Source organism: Triticum urartu, chromosome 2A (genome assembly GCF_056163025.1).
Source record: "Triticum urartu cultivar PI428250 chromosome 2A, HENAU_Tu73, whole genome shotgun sequence".
Classification (NCBI taxonomy): domain Eukaryota; kingdom Viridiplantae; phylum Streptophyta; class Magnoliopsida; order Poales; family Poaceae; genus Triticum; species Triticum urartu.
The window spans coordinates 6,491,820-6,503,071 of NC_141874.1; the positions used below are offsets into that span (position 1 = coordinate 6,491,820).

Below are 11,252 nucleotides of genomic sequence, written 5' to 3' on the forward strand. Positions count from 1 at the left end.
AACGGGGCTCGCCTTTGTTTCCCAATGAGACAACCGTCGCACACTTGGTCGACATGATTGATGCACGGTAGACCACGTACTATCTCCTTTTGTCCAAGTTGCCGAAGAGCCTGGAAATTTAGATGACCGTAGCGCGCGTGCCACTTCCATGCCGAGTCGTCCATGCTTGACAAGAGACATACTGGATCCACACGATCCAAGTTGAGTACGTAAAGCCTGTTCGGTGATCTCTGCACCTTCATAATCAACATCCTCTGACGATCATACCCCCATAGAAAGCCATCTTCGAGCACAATCTTGCAACCACGCTCCTCGAGCTGGCCAAGACTTATGATGCTACTCTTTAGCTTGGGAATATAGTACACATCTGTGAGTACCTTGTGACCGCCATTCTTCAACTCAAACAGGACTGTACCTCGCCCTGCGATGTCAACGGTCCGTCCGTCACCGAACCGAACCGTGCCTCCCACCGAAACACTGAGCTCAGAAAACTGGTCCTTGTCGCCGGTCATGTGGTTGCTAGCGCCCGTGTTGAGGTACCACACGTGCCTCGACGTGTTCATCCTCTTCTTATCGTGAAGATAAACTGCCTCCTCAATGAGCGTGACAACCTCTGTAGCCGGTGCCTTTGGAGCTGGACTATCCTCTTCCATTAGCTCGCATACTTCGACCATGAGCATCATGTCTCCATCATCGCCTCCTTTGGCCATGAGAGCTTTCTCCTTCGGTGGTTTCTTGCACTCTGACTTGAAGTGCCCCATGATACCACAGTTGTGACACTTGATCTTGCGCTTGTCGAACTTCTTCTTCTTCGGAGCGCCGTCGCCGGCGTTCTTCTTACTTTGTTCTTTTGGCGCACGATCTTGGCGAGTGTTGCTGCTAGAGCCCTCGCCTCCTCTCCTTGAGTCCAGCGCCAGCCATTGAGCCCGTGTGAGCATGACATTCTCATCGTTCCTCCCATCCCTGAGACTGTACCGCATACGCTCGTCGTGAGCCTTGTAGCGTCCGACGAGATCGTCGATGGAGAGAGTCTCAAGATCGACGCATTGCTCGATCGCCGTGACAATTTGCAGGTACCGTGGAGGGGCCACGCGCAAGAACCTCCGGACAACCGAGCTCTCCGTGAGGTTTTCTCCAAGCGCGCGGATCCGATTGACGAGAGTAGCCACCCGTGAAGCGAACGCATCCACGGACTCATTGTCGCCCATGACCAAAGTCTCGTAGTTCCTTAGGAGAGTTTGGAGATTGGCTTGCTTGACGCGGGTGTGTCCCTCAAACATGAGCTTCAAAGTATCCCACGCCTCCTTCGCCGTTTCTTTGGCGATTAGGTGTTGGAGGACATCCATCGGCATTACCGAGTAAATCGCCGATACCGCCTGCCGATCCTTTCGGTGCTCGGCTCCCTCCTTCTTGAACGCGTCACCGCCTGGGTCGACCGCGTCTCATAGCTCGTTGGCACGGAGACCATACTCCATGAGGGCCTTCCAGACCCCGAAGTTCTCGCGATCAAATCGTGGGTACGACGAACTCGCCGGAGCAGCAAATACTTTAGCCGCACCGGAGTACTCCGCCAGCTGCTTGTTCTTCTCGTCGTCCGCCATGATCCTCCGTTACTAGAAAATCAATCTTGCTCTAGATACCAATTGTTGGCACAGACCCGACCTTGATGACGCTGTTTGTCGAGTACTTCCGACAATACGCAGCGACGTACAAGCTACAGCCGATTGCTTCCGGCTGCTTCGACGGAGACGTGCACGTACAGCGGTAAACAAGCAGGCAAGCACCCTGGTGAATGGATTCTCGTGTCTAGCTAGCTAGCGTAGACCAAGTTCGTCAGAAACACAATACGCAGATTCGCCGAGTTGGCCAAGAGGCTCGTGTCGAGCCTTTGCACTTTATTGCTTTGATTTGATCTGGTATTACAACGCAGGGGTACTCAGGTATTTATATTAGCTAACCTAGACTATTACAATACCTAGTCGGTATCGGTGATTGCTCCTAGTCCGTACCGGACAGGACAACTACTACGTGGTTGATTCCAACATTCCAATTATAAGCACGGGAAAAGACCAAACTACCCTTGAGTATATGCATAGAGTACACGTACTGAGATCTGATTATCTGCATCTGGTATTCTCGTTGGAGCAGAGGAGAACGAGCCACACAAATCGTCAGTAAGCGCACCTGCTGACGCCGCCCGTCCGGTCACCGTCGTCGCTCGCTCAGCCCGACAGCTATCGCCGCTCGCCCTTGTGCCCGCACCATAGCCGCTCAGCCCGGCCACCTGATCGGCGCTCGCGCCGCTCGTCCCGGTCTCGCCGCTCTGCTGGGATGAGAAGGCGGGAGGACACGTCCCAGGAGGATGAGGAGGCGGAGGGAGATGGGCGCGTGGCCATGGAGGGCTTGTTGTCAGCCGGCGGGAGTTCCTCTTGATGCTGGCGCACAATGTTGGAGAAAGTTGCAGAAATTTGTACTGTATTCAGAGTTGACCCAGAGATTTTGTTTTGGAGAGTGAAAGAGCGCGTACATGTGTTCTTGTAGCAAAGAAATGGAATTGTTTTAGATTGTTGTGTTAGGTTTCATGCAAGATTGTTTTCTGGCATTTAAAACCATGACCGTATATCACCAGATGTATGATATAGTACTATTTTTCAGTTCACTGGGTTGCTTCAGTATCCCTTTTCCTACCTGAATTTCGTCAGAATGCAAGATATTCTCAAATGTCCTAAATTTGAGTCAGAATGCAAGATGTTCCCAGATGTGCTGCTGGTTATATGACTGTACCTACTATGCTGTCGTTTGATTGAAGGATGTACTCTAGCTGTGTCTGTAGAGTATTCGAAATCTTATTGCCGAACCTTTTTGGACTGCTGTCACACACCACTGTACTATCTTGTGCTCAAATAACATAGGCAAAGATTCATTTGTTTTCCCCAAATGAGAAGTGAAGATCATGAGATGGGGGAGCACTGAAAGTTTTTTACTTCTTAATCTGAACATGAGAAAAACTGTGCTGACTAAATGTTGGATATTTATATCCACACAGCAGACCACAAATTCCAACAATATGAGTGTATTGAGCAGACCAAATTTTTGGAACAACCATACTGTAAACGACAAAAACTAAGCATAATCTGTTATATATCCACACAGTACGTCAACATGACAAGAATAATAATGAGACATAAACTGGGCATAGTTTGTTGCATCTCATGACTCGCTTAAATTTTGAGTTCCAAGCTCATTGAAATTGTGAGTTCATATCTCACATAAGCAACACACTGAATAAAACTACTAGTGAGTTCACTTCTCACATAACAAGCATATTGAAACTACTTGTTCACATCTGACATAATGCCATCTCAAACAGATCAATCATCCAACCGGTAGCTTTCTCTTCGGAGTCATCTTGTTTGGTGGAGCTGCTGTTGGCATCCTCCTTGGGGTCATCTTCTTTGGTGGAGCTGCTGTTGGCATCCTCTCTGGGGTAGTTATAGTGGTTTGTGAAGAACTACCCTCTCCCAACAAGATAGCAAGGCGGGTGCACACATATATATTATCACATTTAGATAAAGTATTTTTGTTCCCCAGTTGGACATTGCTGAACATAGAAATATTTGTCATTGAAGCTTACCTTCTAGTGACCATGCTTGGACTGTCCTGCAGTATTTGTTCTCTAGTAGGTCTTTGTGGGGTGCTAGGTTCAGCTGGCCTAGCTTTTGTACTGTTCTTTCTAGGCTTCCTCTTCCTGCAATTCAACAAAAAGTTTATTTTTGGCGATGTGATAATTTAAGCTTTGAATGAAAGAAAAACAATAGCCATTTTTGGTTCCATTGAGTGGACACTTGTAACTAGCTTGCCTATGACCCTTTTCGCCACATTTCTTGCAACTCACTGGCCCTCTAATCATTTTCTTTCCCTTAGAATTGGTGGGGGCAGTGCTATCATCCTTGGGAGCGTCATTGGCACCTTTTTCTTGTGGCCACCTTCAAGACATCCTTTGATCCTCAGTTTCCTTTGTCTTCCTTTATTTCTTTTCGCAAGTAGTGCCCCCACAACAAATGGGAGCTCCACACGTGGCCATTGTGATTTATCTGTTATTGGCACAATCTCTCTCCCATAAGCAGCCTTGAATCTGTCCAGAGTAGTACTCATGCACAAATTGTTCAAGATTTACTCTCTTTTGGGATGTCACAAAGGCCAAGACATGTTGACATGGCTTACCAGTGTGCTGCCATTCAAGACAAGTACACGTCTTCTGATTTAGCTTCACGACATGCCTTTCACAGTTCTTGCTATTATCCCACACCTCCGCACTCCAATTAGCAGATTCCACAACTTTCAAGTGCCCCAAACCTCTAGTATTTGCTCTCAGCTGAACCATAATTGCCGGTAGTATTCGTCCAGGTGGTAGCCTTTCTCCAATCCTTCTCCTCTTCCTCCACAAAAGAATGATCATCTCTCTAATCTTATCAGCTAGTTCAGCAACAGGTAAATCCTTAATGTCTCGGATCCAATTGTTGAAAACCCCTGCTATATTATTAGTGATATAGTCACACTTGATATCTGGATTGAAGACACACCTCATCCACTTCAGAGTGTGGTACTGACTCAACCATTTCCATACCTCATCTGATTGTTTAATGATTGTTGTCATATGGTCAGTGAACACATCTTCCCTATAAGCCCTTGCTGCAGGATACATCCTTCCAAAGCCATGGAACCTTTTTGAAAAATTCTTCATAAGATGGTAAAAACATTCCCTTTGTTCAGCATTGGGAAACACATTTTTCACCGCATTCTCCAAGCCTTTGCAAGCATCTGTGCACACTGCAAGAAGTGGAGGATGGCCTATTGCCATCTTAAGTTGATTCATGAACCAAGTCCAGTTGTCTTCTGTCTCAGAAGCAATGAACCCAAAAGCAAGTGGATACATCCAATTGTGACCATCAACTGCGGTAGCTGAGGCTAAATGGCCATTCCACCTTCCATTCAATGCCGTGGAATCTATACTCAGATGTGTCCTACATCCTTCCAAAAAGCCATCAATGCATGGTTTAAGTGCACAAAAAAACCGATGAAAATACACATCACCATCTATTTCCAGTACTTCAATCTCCACAACACTTCCATGTGACCTCTTGAGTACCTCGGCCTTCCATTTATATAACATCTCAAAACTCTCTTCTCATTTACCATAAACCTCTGCAAGAGCTTTTTCTTTCCCCCTCCAGACCGTGTCATATAGAATCGTGACTTTGTGTTGTTCTTGCAACTTTTTCTGTAATTCTTTAGCACCCATATTAGGTGAATTCCTAAGGATACTCACAGCCTTGTTAGCCACCCAGTCTTGCGATGGCGTTATGGTCTTCACCCTGCTGCTTGAAACACAACCATGTTGATCAACTAAAACTGTCACCTGCACATATAGAATTTAAATATGAAGGAAAGTTATAGTAAATAGACATACACAGAGATACAAAAATTAAATAATGAATGGAGGTTATATAGTTAGCCATATTTCACCTTTACAGTACATTTATCATCCTGTAGGCTGCCAACAATCCTCCAAGGACAATCCTCACTTGACTTGAAAAACCATCTAAATCTCTTTTTATCCGACTTCTCCGTGCCTATATCAAACTCCTCATTGATTGCAAACTGCCTCACTGTTAACCTAAATTCCTTCATTGATGGGTACATTGTGCCAAGATCCATTTTTGGGCCGTCCTTATCATATGTAATCACTACCTCATTTTGTATGGCATCACTAACAGGAATGGCAGCACCATCATTATCACTCGCCTGCTCAACCATTCTACGACCCTTTGGTTAACTCATATATTTTTTCTCTTCCTCATCCTGCAAGCCCAAAATCTCACATAACTGATCCTCACTTAGTAGTTCAATTCTACCTTCGTCATCATGTGTCTCCACTATTTGCAAGTTATCCCAAACGACTTCTGAAATAGGTGTTGCCTCAACCTGTAACGATGGATCATCAATACTGCTCCCCAACTCGACCTCTGGGCCATGCCTACTTGAAACAATTAAGAAAACATGAACACACGTTTGGGTTAGCGGTCATAAACATGTCAAAAGTCATGATCAGATTTTTACAAAGCATATATGTAGCGGAACATAAATCCCTCAAGATTTTTTACTATTTCCCTTCTTAATTGATGCTTACATGATGATTCGAAAATTCTACTATTTCAGAATTCTACTGCCTTTACAATTAGGATAACTTTTACCTCTCATTATGATTTGAGGAAGAAATGAGTCTTTCAAGGTTGAGCTCTGTTGAACTAGTGGTTGTGGCGACTCTGCTCTTTCTACTTTGGTGAATACACATCACTTTCTTTTTTGCATTCTTACTATATCTAGTACTGCTCCCATCATTGTCAGACCAACTTATGTGAATATAAATTATCAAAGATAAACAGTAAACTGTACATGTAAATTGGCAGCCCATCAATGCCAGATAACAATGACCTTTCCCTCCCTTTCTTGATTTAGATATAGGCTATCAGGAATTAGATGTAAACTGTAGATGTGGGCTATCGTTTCACCTAGCAGGGAGCAGTTTAGGGATCACGATTGTAGTTCCCACAGATTCCATACTCACATGATGCAGACCTTTGTTAACAGGCCGTGCAAGGAGAGATCAATCGCTACATATTTTTGAACAAAGCAGGATAAGGGTCAATACGATACCGTCCAGAATCCATGCACGCGGGGACGAGATCGGCGGCACACGGTGTTGACGAGATCGGCGGCACACTGCCTACATGGGATCGGCAGCACGGGACGTCGAGAAGATCGGCGGCACGGGATGTCTAAGCAATCTGCGACACTCTGCGTCAACAAGATCGGTGATGCAACACAGACGGTATTCTCGGTGGCCGGTATGCTCTCGTATCAATTAGTATCAGTTAGAAGGTGGATAGTACGTACGTGTATATAATTAGGGGTAGTTTGGTCTTTTCCCGTGTTTATAAATGGAAAAGGAAAAAAGAAAAGCACTAAAAGGAGGGAAGTGGCATGGTAATCAAGGAGCCAACGAGCAGAATGGCAATTTTGCGAAGCCAATCTTGGAAGTGGCAATTTTGAGAAGCCATGTATTGAAAGTGGCAATTTTAAGAAGCCACGTATTGAAAGTGGCAAATACTCAAATATTGAACATTGTCGAGGGCACTGGTAGAAGTGTCCTAATTTATTGGATCAGAGGTGCATGAGGCGACTGTGTGGGCGGGTGAGTACTGAGTAGACGAGGATGTACATGAAGTTATAGATGTGCAGGAAGATATAGACGAGGATGTGCTTGGGAGGTGAGACGCGACGGAGGTCCAAATAATCTTTTTTTTCCCGAGCCCCTCTTCCCAACCCTAGCCGCCCCTCCTCCCAACCCTAGCCGTCCCTCCACCTCAGCCCCCCTCCCCCCTCTTCCCTTCCTCGCCGCCGCCTGAGGCAACCGCCGGGCAAGCCCGGGACGCCAAGGATGGTGGCGGCGGGGCCTCGGTTGCCCTGCCTCTGTGTAGGGAACCCCGGATTTGGAGCGGTGGCTTCATTGGCAAGGCACGGTCGGCTAGCAGTCGTGCGGGCGGTGGATCTGGCATCTCGGTCGCGCGGGCGGCGGGATCCGGTGGTCGTTGGTGGTCGGCGGCGGCTTCTGCGGCGGTCGGTGCGCACGATCTGGCGCATCCCCTCCTCCCATGATCGGCGTGCGGGCCAGCCTGGTCGGGCTGCGCTTCCTCTTGGTCGCCGGTTCTGTATAGGAGGCAATGCTGGTGGGGGGGATCTAGTTTAGGCGAAATCCCTGGCCGGCCATGATCGGCCGCACCGACGGCGACACCTGTGGGCGCCGTTCCCCTCCTTGGAGGCGTCGGTATGGACTGATCTCCTTACTTCCCCTTCCCGTAGGTCTCCCGGGCGAAAGCCCTAACTCTGTTGGGCGGCGGCGGCGCTCACGGCGTCGTTCCCTTCTTGAAGGCGCCGCTTTGGGAACCTTTGGGTTGGGTGGCGCTTGTGGGTGGTGGGCGACGGCGGTGGTGCAGCCCTATCGTAGCATGGATTTACGTCCGTTGCTTGGAGATGGACCCACATAGGTGAAGGTTGTCGTCTGGCGTCGTGGTGGCGTCAATGGCGGAGGACCTGCCAAGGCTCGCGTAGGTGGAGGTCGTCGTTTGGCGTCGTGGTGGCGTCAATGACGGAGGACCTGCCAAGGTTGTCGCCTCTTTGTCTCCGACTCCATTGACCCAAGACCATTTGCTTCTTTCCCTTCACGGATGTGCTTATGATGGGAATCGTTGCATTGAAAACAAAAAAATTCCTACGAATTCACGCAAGATCTAATCTACTAGATGCTAGCAATAAGTGAGAGTGAGTCTACATACCCTTGTAGACCGTAAGCGGTAGCGTCCTAACGAACATGGTTGATGTAGTCGTACTCTTCGTGATCCAATCCGATCGAGCACAGCATGAGCGACACCTCCGAGATATGCACACGTATGGCTCGGTGATGTCTCCTTCCTTGATCCGGCAAGTGAGAGGGAGAGGTAGATGAGATCTAGGCCAGCAGCACGATGGCGTGGTGGTGGAGTATATGGTGGAACTCTAGCAGGGCTTTACCAAGCGGCTGCAGAGTGAGGAGGAAGTGAAAGAAGAGAGGGAGGGCGACAGCCAGGGCTTTGGGTGGCTGCGTCCAGACCCTCCCCTTCTCTTTATATAGGGTGTGAGGGGTGTGGCTAGCCTTGGCCCCCCTCTAAGGCAAGGGTCGGCCGCCAAGGGGGGATTCTTCCCCTCCAAGGCTTGTGGCGCCCCTCCCCCTTAGGGTCCTCCCTTGGCCGGATGGGCCTTGCGGGGTGCGGTCCGCCTGATCCATGTAGGCCAGTTCGCCACCCCTCAGCCCATGTAGGCCTCCGAGACAGGTGGACCTCCGGAACCTTCCGGAACTCCCCGATACAAATACCGAAAAAAATCGAACACTTTCCGAAACCCCGAAAACCACTTTCCTTATATGAAACTTTGCCCCCGGACTATTCCAAAGCTCCTCGTGATGTCCCGGATACCATCCGAGACTCCCAACTATTTTCTGACTCACCATTATGAATATTACAATACTACCCTAGCGTTACCGAACGTTAAGTGTGTGACCCTACGGGTTTGAGAACATGCAGGCATGACCGAGACACATCTCCGATCAATAATCAATAGCGGGACCTGGATGCCCATAATGAATGCCACATATTCAACTAAGATCTTTATCGTTTTGAACCACGATGTCAAGGATTCAGATAATCCCGTATACAATTCCCTTTGTCTCGCGATATTTTACTTGCCCAAGATTCGATCGTTAGTATCGCCATACCTAGTTCAACCTCGTTACCGGCAAGTTCTCTTTACTCGTTACTTAATACAATATCCATGTGACTAAACACATTAGTCACATGCTTGCAAGCTAATTAGGATATCATGTTACCGAGATGGCCTAGAGATATCTCTCCATCACACGGAGTGACAAATCCCAGTCTCGATCCATGCAACCCAACTAGTACCTTCTGAGATACCTAGAGAGCACCTTTATGATCACCCAGTTATTAGGTGACGTTTGATACCCACAAACCCTAAACAGATACTTGACATTACGAAAGTTGTAGCAATTAAAATAAGTGACATGATTAGATGCTAAGCTTACGATTGGATCTGTCCATCACATAATAATGTGACATCGTTATCAAATCACAACTCATGTCTATGGTTAGAAAATCTTAACCATCTTTAACCAACGAGCTTGTCAAGTAGAGGCTGACTAGGTACACGGTGTTTGTTTATGTACCCACACATGTATTTGAGTTTTCGGTTAAGATAATTATAGCATGGAGAATAAACACTTATCAGGAACACGGAAATATGATAATAACAACTTTATTATTGCCTCTAGGGCATATTTCCAACAGCTTACCCCTTGTTTTGGTTCACTAATTCATTTTCCTAATTTCGATTTAAAGGCTAATTGATTGTTTACCTCTGATGGTGTTGATTTCGCACAGATTGTTGCTGTTTGACACGAGAAAAATCTAATATGCTCCGTGAGAAGGGTAGAGGACTTTGATTTCTCTCATGCGCCCGGGAAAAGAATGCGGGCATATGCCAGTGTACCGTAGTACAAAGAAAACAAAATAAAAGAAAATGACGGGAACAATATTTTATCAATCTCAAGGATAACAAATACAATTCCCATTATGCCTCCATAGCCTACTAGCGTGGTCAGCCTCTAGGGCATATAATATTATCTCCGTAGTTATATCATCGAATATAAGCATCAATTATAAACTTGGAAATAAATAATACATATAATATTGCCTCTAGGGCATTGTTTCCAACAAGCTTAATATTGAAATGTAAGAAGTGTGATGTTACAAGATGTGAAAAATTACAGATAGGTAGACATGAATATGAAATTGGTATCTAAACACAACTTATGTATCCTTAGCTATTGGTCTAGCAGTACGTAAAATATTGGTACGAGTTCTAGGTTGAAATCTGTATGAAATCAGGATATATTAAAAGGACATGTGGGTTGGACTAATAGGCAATATTTTGGAAACCCGATGAAATAATCAGAGACAATTAAAAGAATGTTGGATCTACATCTTGTTCAGTCAATAAGGGAGAACTTAGTTATGAAAAACCTATAATGAACTAATAAATAAATTAGACATCTAATGAACAAGATTCGAATAACTATTTGAAACTTGTTGTTCTTTCTTTACAATCTGGTGGAAAAAGAGGGAGAAGTAGTTGTTCTTCAGAACATTGTCCTCGTCGCAAAAGTCTTTGTGATCATAACAAATTGGGCGCTAGAAAAGTACTACCAACCAGTTTAGTAGAAAAGAAGTAGTTGGGCCTGATTTGGACGAGATTAAGAAGGATACATGGTGATTTACCTCCATTTCATGAACTGCATTGAGGTCCATTGTGGGTTTTCTTCCATACCGCGAGTTGCGAGGGGAGACGTCCACCAGCAGTAGCTGTGATCCTTTTCGAGGATTGTCACCGTCGACTTCTGGCAAGCAGTGGCAGCCACATCCGGTAGGGTTGTGAATAGAGCAGGTCTACACAATGATAGTAAAAAGGAACAAGACGAGGGGAAAAGTGGAGCGAGAAAGAAGTTGAGACGTCTGCGGAGTGCACACCGTAAAACTAAATGTTAGGCAACTTGGCGTCACGACTTGTTGGCTGCGCACAGT

The 11,252-nt window shown here is 46.4% G+C and overlaps 1 pseudogene; it reads right to left on the bottom strand.

Moving 5' to 3' along the window:
• Positions 1-2,234: 2,234 nt before the first annotated feature.
• LOC147982759 (uncharacterized) lies at positions 2,235-10,979 on the bottom strand (annotated as a pseudogene).
• Positions 10,980-11,252: the final 273 nt, after the last annotated feature.